The sequence below is a fragment of the Macaca fascicularis genome, chromosome 7 (genome assembly GCF_037993035.2).
Source record: "Macaca fascicularis isolate 582-1 chromosome 7, T2T-MFA8v1.1".
In the NCBI taxonomy this organism is placed as follows: Eukaryota; Metazoa; Chordata; class Mammalia; order Primates; family Cercopithecidae; genus Macaca; species Macaca fascicularis.
Window position 1 is genome coordinate 26,597,759 of NC_088381.1, and position 15,995 is coordinate 26,613,753.

General features: G+C 40.5%; 1 protein-coding gene across 3 annotated transcripts in view; it reads right to left on the reverse strand.

Annotated features, from left to right (window-relative positions):
- ATP8B4 (ATPase phospholipid transporting 8B4 (putative)) overlaps nucleotides 1-15,789 on the reverse strand; it is a 258,688-nt gene extending 242,899 nt beyond the window's left edge. For 2 of the 3 annotated variants that reach the window (XM_073995770.1, XM_015452812.4), the window contains exons 1-3: nucleotides 15,660-15,789; nucleotides 6,961-7,052; nucleotides 3,506-3,568 (exon numbers count right to left, since the gene is read on the reverse strand). The gene's annotated coding sequence lies outside the window, so the exon portion shown is untranslated. Of the gene's footprint in view, nucleotides 1-3,505; nucleotides 3,569-6,960; nucleotides 7,112-15,659 lie in introns of those variants that run through there. The other variant, XM_065547325.2, reaches the window with a different exon arrangement.
- Nucleotides 15,790-15,995: the final 206 nt, after the last annotated feature.

Sequence of the window (15,995 nt, forward strand, 5' to 3'; positions counted from 1 at the left end):
GCCCTGCTATACACCAACAGCAACCAAGCTGAGAATCAAATGAAGAACTCAAACCCTTTAATCATAGCCATAAAAAAGATATTTAGGAATATACTTAACCAAGGAGGTGAAAGACCTCTAAAAGGGAGACTATAAAACACTGCTGAAAGAAATCATAGATGACACAAACAAATGGAAACACATGGTCATGGATGGGTAGAATCAATATTGTGAAAATGACTATACTGCCAAAAGCAATCTACAAATTCAATGAAATTCCCAACAAAATACCACCATCATTTTTCACAGAACTAGAAAAAACAATCCTAAAATTCATGTGGAACCAAAAAGAGCCCACAAAGCCAAAGCAAGACTAAGCAAAAAGAACAAATATAGAGGCATTACATTACCCGACTTCAAACTGTACTATAAGGCCCTAGTCACCAAAACAGCGTAATACTGGTATAAAAACAGGCATGTAGACCAATGCAACAGAATAAAGAACCCAGAAATAAAGCTAAATATTTATAGTCAATGGATCTTTGACAAATCAAACAAAATCATCAAGAGGGGAAAGGATACCCAATTTAACAAATGGTGCTGGGATAACTGGCAAGCCACATGTGGAAGAATGAAACTGGATTCTCATCTCTCACCTTATACAAAAATCAACTCAAGATGGATCAAAGACTTGAATCTAAGACCTGAAACTGTAAAAATTCTAGAAGATAACATCAGAAAAACCCTTCTAGACATTGGCTTAGGCAAAGACTTCATGACCAAGAACCCAAAAGCAAATGCAACAAAAACGAACATAAATAGATGTTACTTAATTAAACTAAAAAGCTTCTGCACAGCAAAAGAAATAATCAGCAAACAGACAACCCACATGTAGGAGAAAAATCTTCACAATCTATACATCCAACAAAAGACTAATATCCAGAATCTACAAGGAACTCAAACAAATCAGCAAGAAAAAAAAACAAGCGGATCCCATCAAAAAGTGGGCTAAGGACATGAATAGACAATTCTCAAAAGAGGATATACAAATGGTCAACAAACATAGGAAAAAATGCTCAACATCACTAATGATCAGGGAAACGCAAATCAAAACCACAATGCAGTACCACCTCACTCCTGCAAGGATGGCCATAATCAAAAAAGAATAAATGTTGATGCAGACGTGGTAAAAAGGAAATACTTTTACACTGTTGGTAGGAATGTAATCTAGTGCAACCATTATGGAAAACAACGTGAAGATTCCTTAAAGAACTAAAAGTAGATCTACCATTTGACCCAGCAATCCCACTCCTGGGTATCTACCCAGAGGAAGAGAAGTCATTATACAAAAAAAAAACTTGCACATACATGTTTATAGCAGCACAATTCACAGTCGCAAAAAATATGGATGCAGCCCAAATGCCCATCAATCAACAAGCAGATAAAATGTGGCATACACACACACACACACACACACACACACACACACACGATGGAATACTACTCAGCCATAAGAAGGAATGAAATAATGGCATTTGCAGCAACCTGGATGGAATTGGAGACCATTATTCTAAGTGAAGTAACTCAGAAATGGAAAACCAAATATTGTATGTTCTCACCCATAAGTGGGAGCTAAGCTATGAGGACGCAAAGGCATAAGAATGATACAATGGATTTTGGGGACTTGGGGGAAAGGGTGGGAGGAGGAGTGAGGGAAAAAAGACTACAAATTGGGAACAGTGTATGCTGCTCAGGTGATGGGTGCACCAAATCTCAGAAATCACCACTAAAGAACTTATTCATGTAACCAAACACTACCTGTTCCCCAAAAGCCTATTGAAATTTGAAAAACAAAAAGACCCCATGTGTGTGTTTGTACACATGAGGGAATGTGTTTGTATAGAAAAAGAGACAGACAGTAAGGAAGCAAACGTGGCAAAATAGTAATAATTGTAGTTAAGTTAATAATTAAGTTATGGGTGTTCATCGTATCATTCTTTCAATTATGTAACATTCAACATTTTCAAAATTAAAAGTTAGGGGAAATGTAAATAAGAATAATGTTATTGAGAAATGTTTAAAGACATAAAAGGTGTCTTTGATTATAATTCTAAGTTTAAAGAGGAAGTTTCAAAATAATGTACAGGATAATTCTATTTGGGGATATATATTTGGATCAATATACACAAATACATTAATAGAGGTCACTATAATTGGAGTCCTGTAAAGTTGTGCAACACAGCAACCTCAAGTATTTATCTCTAGGCAGCATGATTATGGTGACTTCTGCTTTCTTATTTTTATTTCCAAAAATTACCTACTTTTACATATATGCATTAATATATACATACACATATACATAAGAATTACTGTTTAAGAGAATGAGACCTGGATCTTAGATCATGTTAGAACATATCAAAACTTTGCAACACTGGGTCCTGTTGAAAATCTGTTTGTGTTAAATCCAGTTAATCTTATCTTTACACTATTAAGATTAAATATAATTAAATCATTTTACTTGAAAAAAATGGGTGACAATAATTCTAGACTCCTGATTACCATTGGGAATATGAATATATTGCCCCAGAGGGCATAACTAATGGCCTATGGGTGGGAACCACATTGAGACAGAGTTCAGCTCATTATAAGACTGAATGTTGCAATGAATAAGTATCTAACAAGGGAATGAAATGCATCATGCTCTAAGTACCTGTGGAAGTAGGTTAACCACCTATTAGGGATGGTATTGGAAGGAGGGACAGGGCACCATGTAAACTCTAATGCAGCCTTTAGTCTCTATAGAGTCTATGGTCAAAAATAAAGAAAACAGCCATAATAGGTTGGACTCATGTCCACTGAAGGAAAAATTACATAGTAGCCTGTCACTGACTAACTAGAGACAAAAGAGAAAATCAACACTCTCTGGTGTGGATGCTATATTAAAGAAATTGGATTCAGTAAACTGAAGTGTTAATGATACTTTTAATTAATCCACCAAATTACTCAACCAAAAAACCAAAGTGTGTTTTCTGCGATCATGACCAAAATTATTTCTAACTATATGAACTCTGTTTTAAATGTTGGTGTGTTCACACAATGGGACACTGCTTTGAAATTTAAAATGAAGAACAAACTATTAATACATGCAACTGTGTGGGTATATGTCAAAAACCTTATGCTGAGCAAAAGCAGCAATACAAAAGAACACATGCTGTATGATTTCATTTATATTCATTTCAAAAGTAGATAAAACTGATCTGACAGAAATCAAAAGACGGCCACAATGGGTGTAGAAAGAATGAATGAAAAGGGGCACAGGGGAACTTTCTGGGGTGATAGAAATCAATGTTCTATATCTTGTTTTATACTCCCTTGGTAGTTACATGGGTGTATATAATCGTCAAAGTTCATTGAGCTGAACACCTAGACCTGTGTGCTTTTTGTATATAAATTAAACTTCCACGAAAAAATTAAAATTATATTTTTAAAACATCACTTTGCATCATTGGAAGAACTCAAAACTTACCAAGCGATTTCTTTTTACTGTAGAACTACCTGATCTTTCACCAGGTCTCAATAGGTGGCCGACCTAAGAAAACAGAAGTATGCAATATTAGTATCTGAAAAATGCACAATAACTATAAATTTACCTCCTTTAACTTTCTTCCTAGACAAATCTAGATAACTAGGAAGTCACTGACACAGGAAGGAACAACAGATTGAATTTATCAGGCTTTAGTCCAGCCAGATAAGAATAATTCTGTACAAAAATAATCTTTGTATTTTAAAGGCCATATGAGACAACTCAAGGTAAGCACAAATATGCCACTCAATTTGGCATTAAAATTGAGTGAAACAGATCTCAAATCCTGTGAATCAGAATATCTCAGGGGTGAGGTTCCAGAATCTGCCTTTTATTTAAGTGCCATAGGTGACTCTTTCACAAGCCATAGCTGAGAACCACAACTGAACTTCGAGAACTATGTGTGAGAGGAAATTACTGCCCAGGCTCTAGAGAAACAAAATGCAATTCAAAACTTTCCCTCAATTTATTCTCATGTATGTAAGTCTTCTCTGGGCAGTTATTTTTTTAAAACCAGAATAATATCATTATTAGATTTCATTTTTCCCTACATGTGGTCTAACTTCCTTCATACTGTAAACTCTTAGAGATTTAGAATGAGAAATGAAGGAGCAAACAAGTGATTTCAAACATTCAAAACCCAAAATACCATGGAAATAACCATTTTGTAAACACATGACAGTGCAGGCAGAGGTACTGACCGCATGCTCTTTCAGTTAGAAAAAAAAAAAAAAAAATGACTGGTTTGTTTCCTGCTCAGGAAAGTGGTGTGGCAGGATGCAGCCAAGGTACATAAAGAAGAAGTTGGTCAGTCATATGGTGACCAGAGAAGGGGAAGAACAACACTTATGGCTTAGTAGTTACAAGAAAAGAGGCTGCAGAGGAAGTTCATCAACACACACTCTCCACTACAAATCGCCAAGAAGTCTAAAAAGCCTGAGACCATTTCTTCCTTTTCTGGCCCCTGGGGTATGCCTGACAAACAGGGTCACTGATACTTTGCAGGACCCAGTGTTTTATAGGGGCCAGGTAACTAAAACTTATGAATCAAAGCAAGGAGATAGGGGTGTCGCTGCCAGGTGTTGCTAAAAGCAAGGCTAGGTCATCATATATGACCCCATCAGTAACTCCCCTGTGGCTCCCTCCGCACCTTCAATCAGCTGCCAGCAAGGCTGCCCAAGACCATGCCTCCTAGCCCCACCTCTCTACTCCCCCACCCCAGCCCCAAGCAGTGGGTTATCTCCAGGACATGCCTGCTGACCAGTGCTTGCTCTCCCGCTATGTTCCTCCTTTGTTCCAGGCGTGGCCACCTGTAGACCAGTGTCCACATCAAAGCCAGAGTCATCATTATAAAAGGAGAATGGCATCATGTCACACTCCTGCTAAAAACCTTGCCAACACCTCTTGTTGGCCTCAGGAAAAAAGCTGTAACATGACTCCTAGGACCTTCTGCAACGTGGTCCCTGCTCATCTTTCCCACCTGATTCCTCATCACTCTCCCTCCCTGTTCCCATGCTTCTCTGCACCTCCTCATGTCTGCACTCCAGAAATATACAACTCAGCTTCCTTCCATTTGGGAGCCTTCACACATGCTCTTCCCTCTGCCTGTAGCCATCTGTCTCCACTCCCTTTATCAGACTAGCTCCTTTTCATCTGTCCAATGACAACTCATATATCATTTCCTTTAGGAGGCCTTCTCCGACTTCCCCAAATCAGAGACAGGAGGAGCATTTCCTGTGCGTTCCCGTAGAATCTGGCACTGCCCATGTAAGAGCCCCGATCACTCTAGAATACATTTTTCTATTATATTGGCTATTTTCCTATTATTCCACAAACACCTTTAGGACAGGGCTCCATAGCTGTATCTCCAGCATCTAATGCCTGTCTGGCACATAGTAATGCTCAGTAAACACTTGTTGAATGAAAGATTAATTTCCACAAGAAATGGAGGAAGGGCTTCCAAATGCTAAAAGACACTTTCCTTTCAATAACTATCCCTCCCTGGATCCCAGACCCCAGTCCCCAGGCCCAAAATGTCTCAGATCTGCCTTCTCAAGCTGGAGTGGCTGCAGCTCCCTCCCTTTTTCTGGTCCCTATCTTCTTACACACCCTTATCTTCAGCCTGGGAAGAACCTCAAAGCATGAGCAAAACTGGGTTAGCAATAGGAAGAGTGTTGCAGGCAAATTGAAGAGCAGAAGAAAGAGAAAATGAGCAAATCTGGGGAGAGGAGGCACTATAGTTATAAAGGAAGATACACAACAAGGATGTTTGGCGGTAAAGACTTCCTGTGAAAAATACCACAGACACAAGTGAGTTTTCATCGGTGAAGGACTTTGTTGTTTCTTTGTTTCACAAAATACTCGAACAAAAAACAAAATTGTTTTTGTTTCGCAGAATAGTCATAGCAACAAATACAAAATGGTACTGGGCAGGTGAATGAATTCTGTGACAATGACATCTGTATCTGGTGGCCCCACTTGCCCAGAGGATAAAGGCTCATCAGCAAGTTCCAAGCCAACTTGTTAGGGCTTGAAAATTCTCCAGTGGGACTAAGTCAACATGTTCTGTGTTCATGGGCTCAGTTCCCAGAGCAGAAGAAAAGAAAAATGATTCTTTAAGCAAGATGAAAAAAAACGGGGACTCTGTACCCAAACAGTGGCAATGAGAATGCAGACAGAAGACATTTATCTCTCAGAAAGCTAATCAAAGTACCAGGCACTTGGCAGCTTATCCTTTCTTTGTCCTTATCGGTTTGCTAGATTGGTTTGCGGGATTGGTACTAACAGATAACAAAGACGAACTTAAATACAATTGTGTAATATAAGGTAACTAAGGAGAAAATATCCGTGTAACCTCTTCTCTATCTTATTTTAGATCTTCCTGCTAGCACTTCTCATTTTAAAAGTTTCTCGACATTCAAACATAAAGCAATGTCATATTCTTCCATATTCTTCCTAAAATTACTTTTAAAACATAGCTATGTTGCTATTGTTAATTTCTCCAATACCATCTTCCAAAGTGTCTTTGAAACCTTTTATTTTGAACATACTGAATAAATCTATTTTTCAATTTTAGCTATTTTTCCTTGTGTAGAAAATATTCTGTCACGGGAATTATATAATCACTATTGCATGAAATAAACAATATTTCTCTAAGATTTCCAGAAGTTGTTTCTTATTAATGATCCTAGTCAAGTGTTGTCACTCTCTAAAACATAAAGTAACATCGAAAAAATAAGAATTGACATTCAAGTCCATGTTTCCTCAAATCCAGTCTTTTTCTAGTAGCAATGACAATCAGGTATACTTTACGGAGGACTCATAGTAATGTAGCAGATTCTAGTTTAACTCTAGAAGCAACATTTAGTTCTGTCATTCTTGCAAATTTATCAACTCACCGAAATACCACCACTGATACTCGCTCCACCTCTAAAGGTTGTCGGAGTAAAGAAAAAGTCATCTTTCGCTGAACTTTTGGAACAGTAAAGATCTAAGGAAATAGAGTAAACAAAATCAGTTGAAAGAAAAAGGTTTGCTAAAGTCAAGTCTAGCTCTAGAAGCAGGAACTTAGGATTTTGAAATTTAACCCTTTACAAGTACTGAAGCAAACAATATTTACAAGAATAAGTTCTCCCTCTTAAAAACTGCCTCAAAGTAGAGGAAATGGAAAAACGAAAGCTGCTGGATGGGTCTTATCTTTCCCTTAGCTTCATCTTATGCCAGGGATTAAAATGGTAGTTTCTTCACGTGAAAATCCTAGAGGGTTGTTTTTAATAAGGGAAGTGTGAGAAAGTAGAGAGAGGAATGTAGCAAATAATAGCTAAGGACTTTACATATATTAATTTATTTTTAAAAGCAATGCATATTTGTTTTAAAGATTGAAATTCGCACTTCCATAATTTTTTTTTTTTACATTTCAGGTTCAGGTGTTGAATCTTGATCATGGAAAATAATTTTCTAATGCAAGAAATAGCAAAGTCAAAAGAAGATGCCAGTTTGTGCAGGGAAATTAAAGAGTTGGTTTTAGACACCTTGAGATTGAAGATAACAAGACCTCCATGCTGGAATTGCTACTTAAGCATCCTGTGAGGAAGAGATCAGCCTTCCACAAGGAAGTCTCTTCTTACACTGAAAATGGGCACATCTGGGTGCAGGTGACGCAACACTTTAAGCAAAGGATTAAATGGAGAGTCTCTTTAATGATCTGAGGCCGTACAGCAATCAAGTTATTACAGCTAATTCCCCTTGCTCTGATTCCATGCTCACCAAGCAACCTGCTGATAATAATCTGCTTTCCCACAGAAGCCTGCCCACAGGGAAAGAATGCACTTGTCATGCTGGAGTGAACATTCTGGTTCTCCTGACAGAGTATGTATTTTAAATTAATAAATTGTCATTCTTATTTTATATCATCAGTTTCCTGAGCTACTATTAATCTGCCCCCAAGAAAGATCTGTTTTGGGTGTGCTATTGAATTACAGTCCACAGTCTACAGGACAAATGGCCCACTCTGGCCATAGTAAACTCACCAAAAGCCATCCAAGAGAACAGCCCTCAGAGCTGTTCGGGGGGATGGGGAAGCAGGACATGGTGGTCAGAAGCCTGTCCTTTGGGGCCACACACCCTGTTCTTGGATTCCTGCTTTTTCCACTAACTCATTACAGAATCTGGGGCAAATACGCTCTGTAAACCTCAGAGCCAACCTGGGTGGGTCGTGGGGACAGGGCACATAATGAGAGTGTGCATTTGATATTAGTTATCTTAAAGGCAGACCATTGATGTCTCTTTGTCAACGTTTCTGCGTAAACATTAGGAACAAATGAGGACAGCAAGTGTAACTCCTTTAAGACATTCTGCAATAAAAGAAAGGAGATAATGGCTGGGCAGGGTAGCTTATGCCTGTAATCCCAACACTTTGGGAGGTTGAAGTGGGAGGACTGTTTGAATCCAGGAGTTCTAGACCAGCCTGAGCAAATAAATAATTATTTATTTATTTGTCTCTACACAAATAAATAAACGGACATAAGGGTGAACAGATGATGGGACTTAAACAGAAGCTATGTTTGCAGTGAGGAGCTAGGGGGCATGTGGTAAACTGAGGGGTTAGGGCCAGTGGAAAGAGAAAGATTGAAGATATGAAGTAAAGTGACAGAAAAGCAAAGGAATTAGAGGAGATTGGAAAAGAACGGGAAAAGGAAGGAGCCAGGGCAGTTGAGAAAGAGACAGGAGCAGTGGAGGCCAGGAAAAAGCACAGGCAGAGCCTTGGCAGTCCACCTCGCTGGCCCGGAGACCTGCCCAGGCGAGCCCCTCCCTGCCTGTCTCCTATCTGAGAGCCTAGGGAGGAACTGAAGTGTTCCCACCAGGGTGGGGATCTTCTACTTCCTTTAGGTGTGGGTGTTCTCCAGTTCTCTGAAGACTCAGGACAAAGCAGGCCAAAGACGAAGGGACCCAATATGGAACATGCCCAAGCCCAGACTCAATACCCAATGTACTCAACCCTAGATCTCTTTCTATGCTCCCTTCTCTGTTCTGTTCTGCTTGCCTCCTCTCCTCTTTGGAGACAGAGTTCTACACAGAAGAGACTTTTAGAATAGCAAGGTTCAAGTCCCAGCTCAGTGGCTTTCTATCTACCATTACTTTGAGCAAGTCACGTACCCTGCCTGAGACTCAATCTCCACATCTGTAAAGTGGAGATGGGAATGCCTTCCTCCAAGCTGTGTGAGGTTAAGTACACAGATATGAACAGTTCACTCCGTAAAAGTGTGTTCCCTCCACCTCATTTCCACCTCCCCAGCCTACTTTTTCTCCTCTTACTCCATCTCCTTCTCTCCCAGTTTCCTTTCCGTTTCCCTAACGTTTCTTCACAATTCTCAATAAGGCCCCTGCTTCCCATCCCAACCCAACATCTCTCTGAGGACTAACCCAACGAAGCATGGAGAGGAAGAGGCTCCCTGTGAGGGCTGCACCAGTGTGGGCTTGAGCAGGAGCCCAGCCTGAGGATGGCAAGCAAGGATGACAGGAGGAAGGAACAAGCCCGTCTCTCCTCCGGCTGCCCAGCCCTTCCCCTTTCCTCCCTCTGGCCCTAGGTTCCCAGAGCCTGAAGAGCAAAGCCTCAGAGAGTCCTCCCACCTTGGGACCCATGTAGGGGTGACCTTGCTGTCACACCCACAGGCATCCCTGCCTGCCAACCCAAAATACTACCTGCAGCCCCAGTGCTGGCCCCCTGAGGATCAGGTAGGATTGGGGAACTGAAACTCAGCTACGAGACCCCAGAGACTGGCGATCCAGATGAAGCAGAGAAATCTCAGCCTAAGAGCTAAGACCAGTGAGAGAAAAGGAACAAGCCCAGGCTTCTGCCCTGAACGTGTGCAGCTTTGAGTGTGAGTGTGACGGTGGGCACTAGAGATAATTCTATTTGGTATCGGTGACAGCTGCCAACAGCCACAGTGCTTGTAGATTGTAGGAACTGTACAAAAGTAGAAGTAAAAAAAAATATTAAGCAAATCTGTGTATGTGTGTATGTGTGGGCGCGTGTAAAAGTCAAATTTATAAGGCCGGGCATGGTGGTTCACACCTGTAATCCCAGCACTTTGGGAGGCCGAGGCGGGTGGATCACCTGAGATCAGGAGTTCAAGACCAGCCTGACCAACACGGAGACACCCCATGTCTACTAAAAATACAAAAATTAGCTGGGCGTGATGGTGCATGCCTGTAGTCCCAGCTACTTGGGAGGCTGAGGCAGGAGAATCGCTTGAGCCCAGGAGGCAGAGGTTGCAGTGAGCTGAGATCGTACCACTGCACTCCAGCCTGGGCAACAGAGCAAAACTCCATCTCAAAAAAAAAAAAAAAAAAAAAAAAGTCAAATTTATAAATGGCTTGCAACTACAGGTATATGCAATTACCATGCCTCAACAATAAATTATTGTTATATTTCCTGTATAACAAATGGCAGGTTAATCGTTGTGAGTTGTCATGTCCATACAGGAGTCTCTTTATATTCTAGTCATGCAGCCGTTACCCAGCCACAACATTTCAAAGCTGCCCTTCTTCCTCTCACGTATCCCCTGTTCATTTTCCTTCTTGGTCTCCTGGTTTCCTCTTTTTTTATTATTATTATTATTTCCATAGGTTATTGGGAAACAGTGTTTGGTTACATGAGTAAGTTCTTTAGTGGTGATCTGTGAGATTTTGGTGCAGCCATCACCCAAGTAGTATACACTGCACCCAATTTGTAGTCCTTTATTCCTCACCCCCTTCCTGCCCTTTCCCCCTGAGTCCATAAAGTCCACTGTGTCATTCTTATGCCTTTGCATCCTCATAGCTTAGCTCCCACTTAAGAGTGAGAACATACAATGTTTGGTTTTCCCTTCCTGAGTTACTTCAATCAAAACTTCAGGAAACAATGGAAGCACTTATAGAAATGCATTCTATTTTCCTTTTCTCTTTTCCTTCTCTTCCTTTCCTAGCCTGCTCTTGCTGGTCTCTTTCTCATTTTCCCCTCCTTGTCCTCATCCTGTCCCTCTTCTCTCAACCCTGCTTTGGCCATCTTCCTTCCTCTTCTCACTTCCCTATTGCTCCGCCAGTGCTGGGGGGTTAGGCCGCCCAAGTTTGCTCCTGTTAACCCTAGAATCTCAAGTAAGTTCCCCTCCCTTCTAAGCTCCAGTTTTCTCCTCTGTGGATTCAGAGCAACTCATAGGATCACTAGGAAAACTAAACCAATCCATTCCCATAAAGAAATTAGCTCAACGCCTCCTGCCACAAAGTTAGTACTCAATAAGGGAAAGCGATGATTATTTTTATCTTTCTTAAAATGTATTTTTTTTAACTCTCCACGTGAAGAAAACCTCCTACCAAATTTGAGAACCATCTCCTCCCTCTACTGACATTCAATTATCAAAGACTTATCAGGTGCCTAGTCTATATCTAACCTGGGCTGGGCACGAGGGAGGCAAAAATTCATTTCCAGTCTTTCGAAAGCCCACAGTCTGGGGAAGATGAGAGCAGACAGACACATAAAAGACCATTCAAATGGTGAGTGTAGGCCAGGCGCAGTGGCTCACACCTGTAATCCCAACACTTTGGGAGTCCAAGGTAAGCAGATGCCCCCTATCTCCTCACTTGAGTCCAGAAGTTTGAGAGCGGTCTGGGAAACATGGCGAAATCCCGTCTTTACAAACAACACAAAAAATTAGCCGGGCATGGTGGCTCACACCTCCAGTCCCATTGCCTGGGAGGCTAAAGTGGGAGGACCACTTGAGCCCAGAAGCTCAAGGTTGCAGTGAGCTGTGATTGCGCCACTTCACTCCAGCCTGGGTGACACACAAGTCCCTGTCTCAAAATAAATAAATAAATAAATATTTTTAAAAAGGATGATGAGTGCAGGGCTATGGTAGAAGGAGGGATGGAGAACTATGGAGGCAGAGGGAATGCAGTCACATTCTGCATTCTGACTTTGCAGAGTCAGAATGACACACGCTGACTTTGCAGAGTCAGTGAAGACCTCACAGATGGCAATTCTGAGTTGAGTCCTTTTGAAAGGAAAGGAAGAGCTTGCTAAACAAAACAAGGTAAGGACAAGTTAAAGGAATAGCATGAGGAAAGGCCAAGTGTTATGAAAGGGAAGGAAGGTTTGGGGAGCAGTGATAGTTATGGCAAGCAGATCATACAGGCACAGGAAGAATGTGCAGTGATATGGGGCTGGCAAGGAAGGTAAGAGTTGGATTCTGAAAGACAGGATCATTTTCATCAGTGTCCTCATCATCACTGCCATTCACTGGGGACTTGGCCTTGTGCTAAGCACTTGACGTGTGTTGTCTTATTCAGTCCTCACCAAAACTCTATGAGCAGGAATTATCATTATCCCCATTTTATAGATAAGGTGACACAGAGCATCGCTATGGTCAAGATCCTGTGGTTGCTCCTGCAGGTTGCAGGGAGACAGAAGAGGTATCTAAGTAGAATGGCACAATTAGAATTCAGCCCTCTTTTCCATTATCCTTGTTCCTTTTTGTCTTTCTGTGCCAGTCCAGGCTGTCAGAGATTTTAGGAAGGTTAATCTCACAGTATGGGCTGGCAGAAAAGGAGATGGGGGAGCAATGACAACTGGCAAATGGGGCTGAATTCTAGAAATGTTTCCATAGTTAAATATGCAGTTTATAAATGATAAATGATCTGTATGGGCCAGACATGGTGGCTCATGCCTGTAATCCCAGCTGGAAGGCCGAGGCAGATGGATTGCTTGAGCCCAGGAGTTAGAGACCAGCCTAGGCAACATAGTGAGATCCCGTCTTTTCAAAATAAAATAAACGGTCTGTGTGTTTGGATGCAGAACAAGGAGGAATCTGGGGTGACTTCCAGGTTTTTGCCTTTGGACTCTGAGGGAATAGAGGTGCCACTATGATGATAAATACAGCAGTGAAGGGAAAAGGAGGAAAAGGTGAACGGGCAGAAGAAGGAATTGGGATGAAAAAATAATGAATTTAGTTTGAAAATGTAGGCTTAAAATACCTCTTGATCATTGAAAACATCTTCACAGCACAAAAGACAAAAAAACAGATTTGTAGACTTGGAATCATCAACATATAAGGAAGGAGTGAAGTCAAGGGGAATGAATGACCTCACCCAGAAAGAACAAGAGGTGAGGAAAAGACAGGATGAGGAACAAGGACAGAGCTCTAGAGGGCGCTCAACTGCAAAAGAAAGGTCAGAGAAGGATCCATTGAAATGAAATGCTGTGGCCCTCCCTCTGTGACCTCTTCCCCCAGGCATCTAGCACAGTGCCTGGCACTGGGTAGGTACTCAAATTTCAGTTGAGTAAATAAAAGGAGAAAGAAAAGCAAGGTAGCTTTAAAGTAAGGAAGGAACATGTTTCCAAAAACATAACAATCAATGTGTAATATTTAACAAGAATTTTTATTATATTTGAAATATATAATGTTGCTAGGGGGTTACCATTTTTTAATATCTTTTCATGAGAAATTCTAAAAATAAATACTTGTTTCTAATTCCTACTCATGCTATACAAGAATCTAGATTACACACATTAAGTTTTGTTTTTTATTTATTTTTTTATTTTATATTTCTTTTTAGAAACAGAGTCTCGCTCTGTCACCCAGGCTGGAGTGCAGTGGCCTGATCTCAGCTCACTGCAACCTCCACCACACGGTTCAGACAATTCTCCTGCCTCAGCCTCCTGAGTAGTTGGGATTACAGGCATGCGCCACCAAGCCTGGCAAATTTTTGTATTTTTAGTAGAGACGGGGTTTCACCATGTTGGCCAGGGTAGTCTCAAACTCCTGACCTCAAGTAATCCGCTCGCTTCAGCCTCCCAAAGTGCTGGGATTACAGGCGTGAGTCACTGCATCCAGCCAAACATACATTAAGTTTAATTTCAATGAGAGCTACAATTTCCAATTTACTTTTAGATGGTGAGTTAACTTTTTTCCCACTAAATGAAAATATTCAATATGCCACATATGAACAAAATAAAATTCTCCCACCCACAAAAAAATCCTCCAGGGATACAAAAAAATCATTTGTTCCCTCATTTTTAAAGACTTCTGCAGAGACAATATACAGGCACAATATAGGTTAAAATAAATCACTCTGTGGTTTCTCAAAAAAAGTGAAAATAGATCCACCATATGATTCAGCAATCCCACTACTGGGAATATATCCAAAAGAAATAAAATAAGTACATTGAAGAGATATCTGCACTCCCTTGTTTATTGCAGCACTATTCACAATAGCCAAGATATGGAAGCAATTATGTTTATTCTTGAGGAATAAAATTTTTAAATGTGGTATTTATATACAATGGAATATTATTCAGCCATGAAAAAGAATAAAACTCTATCATTTGCAGCAACGTGGATGGAACTGGAAGATATTATGTTAAGCAAAATAAGCCAGGCACAGAAAGACAAATATCACATATCCTCTGTCATATGTGGGAGCTAAAAAAAGTTGATCTCATGAAGGTAGAGAGGGAGAATGGTGGTTACTAGAGGCTAGGAAGGGGAAGAGGAAGAAGGGGATGAAGACAGGCTGGTTAATGGGTACAAACATATAGTTAGATAGAAGGAACAGATTCTAGTATTTGATAACACAGTAGGATGACAATAGATAATGCGAATTTATTGTACCTCAAAATAGCTAGCAGATTTGAAATGTTCCCAACACAAAGAAATGATAAGTGTTTGAGGTGATATATATGCTAATTGCCCTGATTTGATCATTGCACATCGTATGCATGTACCAAAATATCACATGTACCCCATAAATATGTGCAGTTATTACATATCACATAAAAAATAAAAAATAAATTTTAAAAAATCAAAACTGAAATCACTCTGAGATTACATTTTGCAGTAAAGGCCAGCATGGAGCAACAGCTGAGTAAAAGGGGGGGGAAAAAAATGCTTCATGGGCACAGGTGTTGGTAATCCCACAAGAACACCTCTATTTCCTCATTTCCTTTCTAACAAGCCTTCAGCTTCCAGTTAATGTTTTTCACCAGTTTTCTTTTCTTCAAAACAGCTAATTGTTAACCAGGGACCCGAGACACTCTCTTGCCTATAAACAAAACAACTAGAAGGATACCTTTTTCTGTTCAGACAAATTTTAGCACTGAAAACATAACCCTCAACCGCAGAGGGCTAGCTCAGTGCAAACTGTTCATGTCTAAAGCATAAATTGACCATAAACAATATATTGAATAGGTGCACTGGATACAAACTCCATGAAAAAAATAAAACCAACTACTACCAAAGGAAGTGAACAAGACCTACAAACCAAGAAGAAATGCACATTTATGCTGCTGTCATTGATCATTTAATAGGCATGCTAACAGAATAAAAAATAGAAATTTCAAACAACAAAAAAGAAAATGTCCTATCTCCCATTTCCAACTAACTCCCCCAAATTTATTTTTTCACAAAAGGAGAATAATAAAGAATATTTGTGAAACGTTAGTCACCAAGATGAAAACAGCAAAAAAAAATAGGGATCTGGAGAAAAGAAACAGATCGTTCCAACCAGCCCACAGCTAAATTTCCACTTCATCTCACTAACCATTGAATGCTACCCATCTACTCACCTCAACCCAGACCTAATCCTCTCCCCCAAAAGGAAGATTTCCCAGCAGTGCAGGAAGATCAAACATGACCATGTCAAGGGGAAAAGCAAGGCTACTCTGAAAGCTCGAGGGATGACACAGAACACAGACTGGGTCTCTAGGGGGTATTCTTGAAAACCTGAGATCAAGTCCCGGAAAAACACTCTTGACCACTTACCACCACCGGAAGCTGCTAGATGGCAATCAGAATCAGCATCTCATCAGAAGAGGAGGAAGACGTTACAAGAAAGCAGCTTCACTACCAGTGAGGAATTGAGGGAGAAAAGCACTCCTTGGAAAAATGCTGAAAGCCCTGAA